The sequence below is a fragment of the Alexandromys fortis genome, unplaced genomic scaffold, assembly GCF_014885135.2.
Source record: "Alexandromys fortis isolate MF-2015 unplaced genomic scaffold, M_Fortis_MF-2015_v1.1 scaffold_256, whole genome shotgun sequence".
NCBI lineage: Eukaryota > Metazoa > Chordata > Mammalia > Rodentia > Cricetidae > Alexandromys > Alexandromys fortis.
The window spans coordinates 74554-84836 of record NW_026068135.1 but is presented as its reverse complement, the minus strand read 5'-3'; positions in this window follow the sequence as shown (position 1 = coordinate 84836).

The following is a 10283-nucleotide window of genomic DNA, read 5'->3' as shown; positions in this document are numbered from 1 at the left end:
CAACCTTCCTGTTGTACCACTGAAATAAACTTGCAAAAGAATATAACTAACTTGGTAAAGAGAACAGCTATTAGACAACGTTTATATTGTAAAAATCTTTTTGTATTAACATTTTTATTATAAAAATAGTAAAACTATTATGATGCTTCCATGAAAACACACCTACAGTATACATACAAACATGCATATATATGTATGTATTATTTACGTATGTAAAGTACTTTATTCCATAGCAAATTTTCTGAGTCTTTCTAACACCAAAATTTTTGGATTTTTTTTTTAGCAGAGAACCAAGGCATTGTTACTAACCCAAGTTTTTGATAACATACTTAACGTAATATAGAGTTTCTTGAGGTAAAACTTCATTTCTGAATTCCCATTTTCCCTGTGTGCTCTCCTGTGAGGCTTTGAGTAGATATATAACACTTTACTAGTACTATAGTGCTCATATGAGGAGCCAGGGACTTTTTCAAACTCCCAGGTTTCATCATAAAGAGGATTACAATAGATTTATTGTACAAAGGAAGTAAGTTATGGAGTGTTTTCTGTTAGGTATCATTTTAACGTAGAATCTTTCTTGAAAATTTTGTGTTGGAGGAAAAGAACACTCTCGCTTGAACTAACAAATTATTTTTCTGAGCCCAGATTTTACCATAAACTCAGTATTCCTTGAAGAGTTATCGATTTACCTCTTGGCTTACGAATCACTAGTAAGACTAAAAGAATCAGAGGGAAAATTAAAAGTATATACTTCAAAGTGAGCAATGAGCTAAACCTTTTTTTAAAAAAAATATCTTCTTTGATTGCCTTTAGCTGAAATCCAGGAAGGGCTCTGTAGCCATTATTTGAATAATGTAGGACACTTACACTTAAAAAAGCAATTATTAATAACAAGGTAAAGTATGAATAAGTATTGTGTAGGCATTCATGTTCATTATAGTTCTGAGAACTTATATTTACATATAGTATTTCCATAACTGAGTCAGTAAATTTATATATTTAGTTTCAAGATTATGCTACTGTGCAACTCAGATCAATTTTCTGATATCTTAAGGAATGAAATATTTTGGGTAGACATAAGAATTAGAAACATGTGAGCCACAAAGTGTTTTCTGCCAAGTCTGATAACCTGAATTCAATCCTCAGGACTCACTTAGTGGAAAAATTGAACTGAATTCTCCATATTGTATTCTTACCTCCCACATACCCTTGCTATACTGTATTTGCACCCACACACATAAAATAAATAAGTATAATAATATTATTTTAATAATAATTATCTGTAAAAGCATAGCCTACACTAAACCCTTCCAGTCATTACTATTATTATTTTGATGGGAATGAATAGCCATAAAACATGTAGTCTATTCACAAAAAGAGTTTAATGACAAGAAGAAAACTGTGATGTTTTCCTGGAAGATTTCAAAGAACTTCAACAAACTTTGTGCCATGTTGGGAAACTCTTAAATGAAAGAGTTACTAAAAATCATATAGCCTGACTTGAAACATACTTGCGTTTTTTGGCAAAGCTTATTTTTATGTATATTTTACCACTTCCATACATATCAATGTCCTAAGTATTCCCTGTTGCAAAAAATGATATACACATAGAAAGAATTTGTGCTTTCATGGCAAAAAATGAGTAAAATGATATCACAGATAAAATAGTTCTAACAACCACACAACATTCAATCTGAGCACTGAAAATTACACAATCTTTTCAGCAACCCACGAGGCTTTCTCTAAAAGTACATAATATAACAGAACAACAACAAAAGCAACCATTAACAAATATAGAAAAACTGAAATAATTTGTTGTATTTTATCAGACCACAATGGGGCAAAACATGAAATCAACAGTAAAAGAAACTAGAGAACATACTCAAACTCATGAACAATGACCAACACCTTATTGAATAATGAATAGTCATGGGAAAAAATAGGGCTGAAAAGATGGTTCACTGGGTATAGTGCTTGCTGCACAAACTGAAGACCTCAGTTTGAATCCCCTATTACATTTTAAAAACCCAGGCATGGTTACATCTGTAACCCCAACACGGGAGACAGTAGTAAACAGAGCTTCTCTGTTTGGCCAGTCTAGCCAAAGAAATGAGATCCAGATTCTGGTAAAGACCTTATCTCAAAAATTAATGTACATACCAGGTGTGGTGGTATATGCCTCTAATCCCAGCACTTGGGAAGCAGAGGCAGGTGGATCTTTGTGAGTTTGAGGCCAGCCTGGCCTAGAGTGAGTGCCAGGAAGCCAGGGCTACACAGAGAAACCCTGTCTCTAAAAACTAAAAATCAATGAAAGTAATGCAGAGACTAATAGAGGAAGACACCTCATATTAATCGATGACTTCATTTGCACATGCACAGTCAAGTATACTTCCAGACATACAGGTATATGCATATATCCCACATAAAAAACATGTGTGCAGCACAGACACACACATGCACACATGAATGGGAAGAAGAAGAGGGGAGAGAGAGAGGAGGGAGAGGGAAAGAAAGAGAGAGAATGATGGAAGAATTAAAAAGCAAAGACAGAAAGAAATCAAAAAGAATTTTTAAGAAGTTTGAAGAAAAATGGAAATGAAAACACAGCATACTAAAATCAATAGGATAGAATGAAAACAGCGAGAAGAGGGCAATTGACAGCTCCAAGTACTTATATTAAAATTTTAGAGATTTCAAGTAACAATGTTCCTTTGAGGCTTGGAACACACACACACACACACACACACACACACACACACACACACACACAAAAGAAGCCAAACTAAAAAAAAAAACAGTAGATGAAGTAATTAATGTCGGGGTCGAAATAATCAAGAAATGGAATAAAACGAAAAGATAACAAATCAAAGAAACCACGAGTTAGTTTGTTAAAAAGATAAACAATAATAAGAAAAACAAAATCAAGCTAACCAGAAGAATGAAAAGAGTACAGGTGTTGGACATGGTGTCACAGTCTTCATAATTTCATATGCACATAAACAAACCCTTATCTCTTTGGAAATAGCTGTTTCTTTGAAGTCATTTCACAATTTACTCTTTCAGTCATTCTCCTTCCATTGCACATAGATACCCTGATCCCTGAAGAGAGTAGTGTAATAAAAGTTTCCCATTTAAGGCTGAGTGCTGCAAAGTCTCCTACTCTCTGCATGTTTTCCAGTTGTTGGTCTTTGTGTTAGTGAAGAAGCTTCTGTGATTAGAGTTGAGCTAAACACATCACCATGAGTGAAGTAACTCAGATCCAGAAGGACAACCTTTTGCATGACTTTTTATTTTAAAATATTTTTCAAATTTATTCTTTTCTCATATATTACATCCCAAGCACAGTTTCCCCTCCTTCTTCTTTTCGCAGTCCCCCACCCCGACTTCCCCTCTTCCCCAAATCTAGTCCTCCTCCATTTCCCTTCGGAAAGACCAGTCCTCCCATGGATATTAACTAAATATGGCATATCAGGTTACAACAAGGCTAGGAACCTCCTCTCATATTAAGTCTAGACAAGGTAATTCAGTAGGAGGAAAAGGGTCCCAAAAACCAAGAAAAAGAGTCAGAGACAGCCCCCACTCCCACTGTTAGGACTCCCACAAGAACACCGAGCTGCACATCTGTAACATATATGTAGAGTTCTTTAGGTCAGACCCATTATTAATTCAGTCTCTTGAACCCCCATGAGCCCATGTTAGTTGATTCTGTGGGTTTTCTTGTGGTGTTCTTGACCCCTCTGGCTCCTACAATCCTTTTCCCCCTTTTCCACAGCATTCTCAAGCTCCACTTAATGTTTGACTGTGGCATTCTGAATCTGTTTCCATCAGTTGCTGGATGAAAACTCTCTAATGATAATTATGCTAGGCTGCTGTCTACAAATATAGCAGAATATCATTATGACTCATTTCATTTGACATTTTTGTCAGTCATGTTCATTTCAGTCCCAGGTCTCTAGACTGTCTAGTTTCTGGTTCCTGGACTTCCTTCCACTCAGTGTCAGTGCCTCCTTCTCATGGCATGGACCTCAAGCTGAACCAGCCATTGGGGTCCCACAAGTTTTGTGCCACTTTCATCCCAGCACGCCTGGAAGGCAGGGCAAATTATAGGTTCAAGGTTTTGTGGCTGGATTGTTGTCCAAATCCCTCCACTGGAAGCCGTGCCTAGTTACAGAAGATTGCAAGTTCAGGATCTGTGTCCCCCATTATTAGGAATCTGATGGTTGTGGTGTCATAAGTTTTTTACTTGTTGATTGTTACTAGCTTTTAAGATTTATATTGTGTGATTCATTCAGAATATCTACAGTTATCAGATTTCCAGGGGAAAGGAGCAGTTCTTTCAAAAAAGGAAAAGTAGAAAAAAAATGTTATTACTAGATCTCCTGAGTAAATTGAGAGCATGGGGACCATGGGAGAGGGATGAAGGGGAGGGGAGAGGAAGGGAGAGGAGCAGAGAAAAATGTAGAGCTCAATAAAGTCAATTTAAAAAGAAAAAGAAAGATGACAAATGGAAAATTAGAATAACTCCAAATTCACCTAGCTGTGAATCTTGAGATCTACAACCTAAAAATTCAATGCATTTCCAAGAAATATCCATGTACCATTATTTGTAGTCTGTATACAAACTTTTTTCTATTGAATTTATAGGTTTCTTTTCTTTCCTTGATAAAAAGTAATAAGCTTCATGAGGCAGAAGCTGCCAAATTTTTACTTACATTATTATACTGTCCCTCGCCTTTTATATGGTCAAATTACGTTGCCAAACAATAAGCTTGGATTGAAAAATGCATTATGTATTATGTATACCAGAAAACATTATAATGGGAATAAATTTTATGAGGTTGAAGTTTTGTATACTTTTTTTTATGTGTTTTGGTTTTCTGAGACAAGATTTCTCTGTAAAACAGCCCTGGCTGTCCTGGAGCTTGCTTTGTAGACCAGGCTGGCATTGAACTCACAGAGATTCCCCTGCCTCTGCCTCCTGAATGCTGGGATTAAAGGCATGCACCACCACTGCATGAGGTTGAATTTTTTTAGCTAAAGGTACATAGACTAAGATCATACCTTTGCTCTGGAAATACATAAAATCTGATTTTGAGAATCCTATATTACTTGAATAAAAATATAATTAATTTCCATCAGATAAAAGCCATGGAGTTTCTAAAAGCAATATGCTACATTCATATTTTCTGAGTTTTTTCAAGTTTATGCTTATAACAATTTTGTTATTGACTTTAATATTGATTTAATAATTTGGACTAATGTTTACTAATTAATTAATTATTAAAATGATCTGTAATGACAGTTTGAACAAAGCTGAGTGCAGTATATGAAACTAAAGCTGCTTAGACATAAATAAATATTTCTCACTTCTCATAAACCAGTCTGAGAAACTAGACTGATTAAACTTTTCTTTCTTAGGACTTAAATAAACACATGGCAATTGTTAATTTAACATGCCCTCTATGTAGCCAATGTATCCTGAGAGGCCAAGATTTAAATATCTCATTAAAAGTGAAAATAAAAGTAAACAGCAAATTCAAACGTTTTCATTGATCAGATTTTAACTATTCTCAACACTATAATACACAAATAATATTTGTAAATAAATTATTAAACTTTTATCTTTGCTTAGTCTGTCCTCTTTTTTTTCCCCTTTTACTCTGTACTAAAAATTGAACCCAAGGCTTCTTATGTGATAGGCAAATTTTGTACTACAGAGCTACATCCCTAGCCCATGAACTAAGAGGAAATATACTATTCTTAAGAATTTTTAGTAACACTTTTTAGGTAAATATGCAAAAACTTCTAATTGTTTTAATAATTAACTTTGTCTCTTTGGTAATTTTCCATTTTCTCCCTTTAATTCCCTACAGTTTTCCCTTTTTTAACCAAACAAAACTTTACCACTAGTTACAACATATCCTATTATTAGTGGTATTTACAGGTTGTTGTCTTTCTTTATCAGTTTATTCCATCTCAACAAAATTAGTATCATTGTTCTTGATTTTTTTAAATATAACTTATGTGCTACCTATAAAATGTAAGTTTCTTCTTTGGTTTTAATAAGTATCACTTTTATGGTTTGATTAAGAAACACTCCTTTAATGATCCTAGACCGTTTCCCTCTCTCTATTCTTCCTGTCTACCATGAGATGAGCAGGACTTGCTTGCCTTATCTTTCAGTTACTATTTACATGTCATCACAGACAGAGAAACGATAGAACCAGATGTCAATGGACTAAAACTTCAGAAAGTTTGAGAAAATAAACATTTTCTCATTTAACTTGTTTATTTTGACTATTTTTATCACAGTGACAAAGTTGATTAATACAAGCAGTGACAAAAATAAATATTATATAATAAACTTATATAACTGATATTGAGGCCCATGCAGGTTTTGGCAGGTTCAGAAGTGTACTAAAACTGAGTTATCACTAAAAACCAGATGTCCTCATCTATGTTAAACATACCATGTAGTGTTCTTCATTGTTTTATATTATCTTTGCTCTACTTGTGAAAATACTGTCATATAAATGTTAACTTATTGCTTTTACATTTTAAGCTTTTATAATAGAAAAATGAATGAGAAAGCTGTAAATCCCATTGATTTCCATTTAATATTCTGAATACATTTAGGCAGGCTCATTCATTTTTATAAAAGCTGACACATAGGACTTGGAAGTAGAATAATGTTTGGCAAGAAATAGGGAGAATCCGAGAGAGAGAGATAAATACAGTCCAATCAGTGAATACTAAAAGTTTATGCTGTTCTAATGCACAATATGGTGACTATCAACCAAAACTACGCTGTAATTTAATAAGCTAGAATGAAAATAATTTTTTATAAGTAATGTTTACAGAGATAAATATATTTGTCTTAAGCATTATTAATACATACGTGTGTTGAACCCTTACCTCATAACTTAAAATATACATAATATTTGTTTCCTATATTAGCTTTAATTTTTAAAAAATCTAACGTATTAGTAAGTAGAGAATTAACAAAAGCACACAAAATCTTTATTAAGGCCAGTTTGAAAATTTAATGACAGACTAGGCATAGGACATCCCAGTTCATGTCAAAAGATTTGACTATTTGTTTTGAATAGCGTTTTATTGTTCAGATACTAATCACACTTAAATTGTTTGTATATTTAATGTCTTACCTGGTGGTAATGTCCTGCAGTCAGCGGATTGTGAACATCTCAGCACTTACAACAGTTCAGGGGAAGATACTGAATGAGGACTAATAACAGTCGGATTGTCATCCACATGAGATGCCTCACAAAAGCCCAATTCTCTTGTCCCTTGTGAAACTATCAGGAATGGCTACTAAATTTAGGCTTCTAATTTTATAGTCAGGACTCTCAATAAAAGGAGATTCTAGATCTAAGGCAGATGGATTCTACTCATGATAATGAAAAATTCAAGTCACAGTAAAAAGTCAAAAAAAAAAAAAAAGACTACTAGATTTCTGAAAACCACCAACCTCCAGAACAGTGGTTGAGAGAACCACTTCTTCCCTCTTTGTGCCTGCTTGGTAGTTGCTTTTAAAAGATTAGGCATTATTGACAGAGGCTCTGCCTACCTTCTGTACCTGCGGAGTTGCTTTTAAAAGACTAGGCATTATTGACCAAGGCTCCACTTTCCATTGGCACATGCACGGTTGCTTTCAAAAAACTAGGCATTATTAACGGAGGCTCTGCCTTCCTTCTGAGCCTGCTTAGTTTCTTTTAATAAACTAGGCATTATTGACAGAGGCTCCGCCTACCCTCTGTACCTGAGAAGTTGCTTTTAAAAGACTAGGCTTTACTGAAAGAGGCTCCACCTTCTGTCTGCACCTGCGTAGTTGCTTTTAAAACACAACTTTATTGACAGAGGCTCCGTCTTCCTTCTGCGCATGCACAGCTGCTTTTAAAAGACTAGGCTTTACTGAAAGAGGCTCCACCTTCTGTCTGCACCTGCGTAGTTGCTTTTAAAACACAACTTTATTGACAGAGGCTCCGTCTTCCTTCTGCGCATGCACAGCTGCTTTTAAAAGACTACGTGTGGTAGTCTCCGCCTTCAGTCTGCACCTGAGCAGTTGCTTTAAAAGACTTAGTGTGGTTGAAAGAGGCACTGCTTTCTGTCTGCGCATGTGCAGTTGCTTTTAAAAGAGTAGACGTGGTCCACATAGGCTCCGCCTTCTTTCTGCATGTGCAATTGCTTTTAAATGACTAGGTGTGGTTGACAGAGGGCCTCTTTCTGTCTGTGCGTGCTCAGTTGCTTTTAAAAGACTAGGCGTGGCTGACAGAGACTCCGCCTTACCTCTGCACCTGTGTAGTTTCTTTTAAAAGAGTAGGCGATGTTCAAAGAGGCTCTGCCTTCTGTCTGCACTCGAACAGTTGCTTTAAAAGACTTGGTGTGGTTGACAGAGGTGCAGCTTTCCATCTGCGCATGTGCAGTTGCTTTTAAACGACTAGGCATAGTTGACAGAGGCTCCGCCTTCTGTCTTAGCATGCACAGTTGCTTTCAAAAGACTAGGTGTGCTTGACAGTCTCTGCCTTCTTTTGGCGCATATGCAGTTGCTTTTAAAAGATTAGGTGTGGTTGACAGAGACTCTGCCTTCTGTCTGTGCAGGTCAGTTACTTTTAAATGCCTAGGTGGGGTTGAAAGAGGCTCAGCCTTCCCTCTGCTCCTGTTCAGTTTCTTTTAAATGACTAGGTGTTGTTCAACGAGGCTCCGCCTTCCTTCTGCATCTGAGCAGTTGTTTTAAAAGACTTGGTGTGGTTGACAGAGGCGCCTCTTTCTGTCTTCGCATGCGCAGTTGCTTTCAAAAGACTAGATGTGGTCGACAGAGGCTCTGCCTTTTTTCTGCGCATGTGCAGTTCCTTTTAAAAGACTAGGCATTATTAATGGAGGCTCTACCTTCCGTCCGCGCATGTGCAGTTTCTTTTAAAAGACTACCTGTGGTTGACAGAGTCTCTGCTTTCTGTCTGCTCGTGTGCAGTTGCTTTTAAAAGACTAGGTTTGATTGACAGAGGCGCTGGTTTCCATCTGCGCATGCGCAGTTGCCTTTAAAAGACTGTGGTTGACAGATGCTCCGCCTTCCCTCTGCACCTAAGCAGTTTCTTTTAAAAGATTAGGTGTTGTTGAAAGAGCTCTGCCTTCCCTCTGCACCTGAGAATTTGCTTTTAAAAGACTAGGTGTGGTTGACAGATGCTCCGCCTTCTTTCTGCACATGTGCAGTTGCTTTTAAAAGACTAGGCATTATTGATACAGGCTCTTTCTTCTATCTGCTCATGCACAGTTTATTTTAAAAGACTAGTCGTGGTTGACAGAGGCTCCGCCTTCCGTCTGCACCTGAGCAGTTGATTTAAAAGACTAGGCTTGGTTGACAAGAGTTGCTGCTTTCCCTCTGCGCATGCGTCGTTGCTTTTAAAAGACTAGGCATGTTTGTCAGAGTCTCTGCTTTCTGTCTGCTCGTGTGCAGTTGCTTTTAAAAGACTAGGCGTGGTTGACAGAGGCTCTGCCTTCTGTCTGCACCTGAGCAGTTGGTTTAAAAGACTCTTTGTGGTTGACAGAGGCGCAGCTTTCCCTCTGCACCTGAGAAGTTGCTCTTAAAGACTAGGCGTGGTTGACAGAGGCTCTGCCTTCTGTCTGCACATGTGCAGTTGCTTTTAAAGACTAGGCATGGTTGACAGAGGCTCCTCCTTCTGTCTGTGCCTGTGCAGTTACTTTTAAATGCCTAGGTGGGGTTGAAAGTGGCTCCGCCTTCCCTCTGCTCCCGTGCAGTTTCTTTTAAATGACTAGGTGTTGTTGAAAGAGGCTCTGCCTTCTGTCTGCACCCGAGCAGTTGCTTTAAAAGATTTGGTGTGGTTGACAGAGATTCAGCTTTCTGTATGTGCATGCACAGTTGCTTTTAAAAGACTAGATGTGTTGACATAGGCTCCGCCTTCTTTCTGCACATGCGCACTTGCTTTTAAAACACTAGGTGTGGTTGACAGATGCTCCAACAGATGGACTCGCTGAACATAGCGAACAATGAGGACTACTGAGAACTCAAGAACAATGGCAATGGCTTTTTGATCCTACTGCACATACTGGCTTTGGGGGAGCCTAGGCAGTTTGGATGCTCACCTTACTAGACCTGGATGGAGGTGGGTGGTCCTTGGACTTCCCACAGGGCAGGGAATGCTGAATGCTCTTAGGGCTGATGAGGGAGGGGGACTTGATTGGGAGAGGGGGAGGGAAATGGGAGGCGGTGTCGGGGAAGAGACAGAAATCTTTAATAAATAAATAAA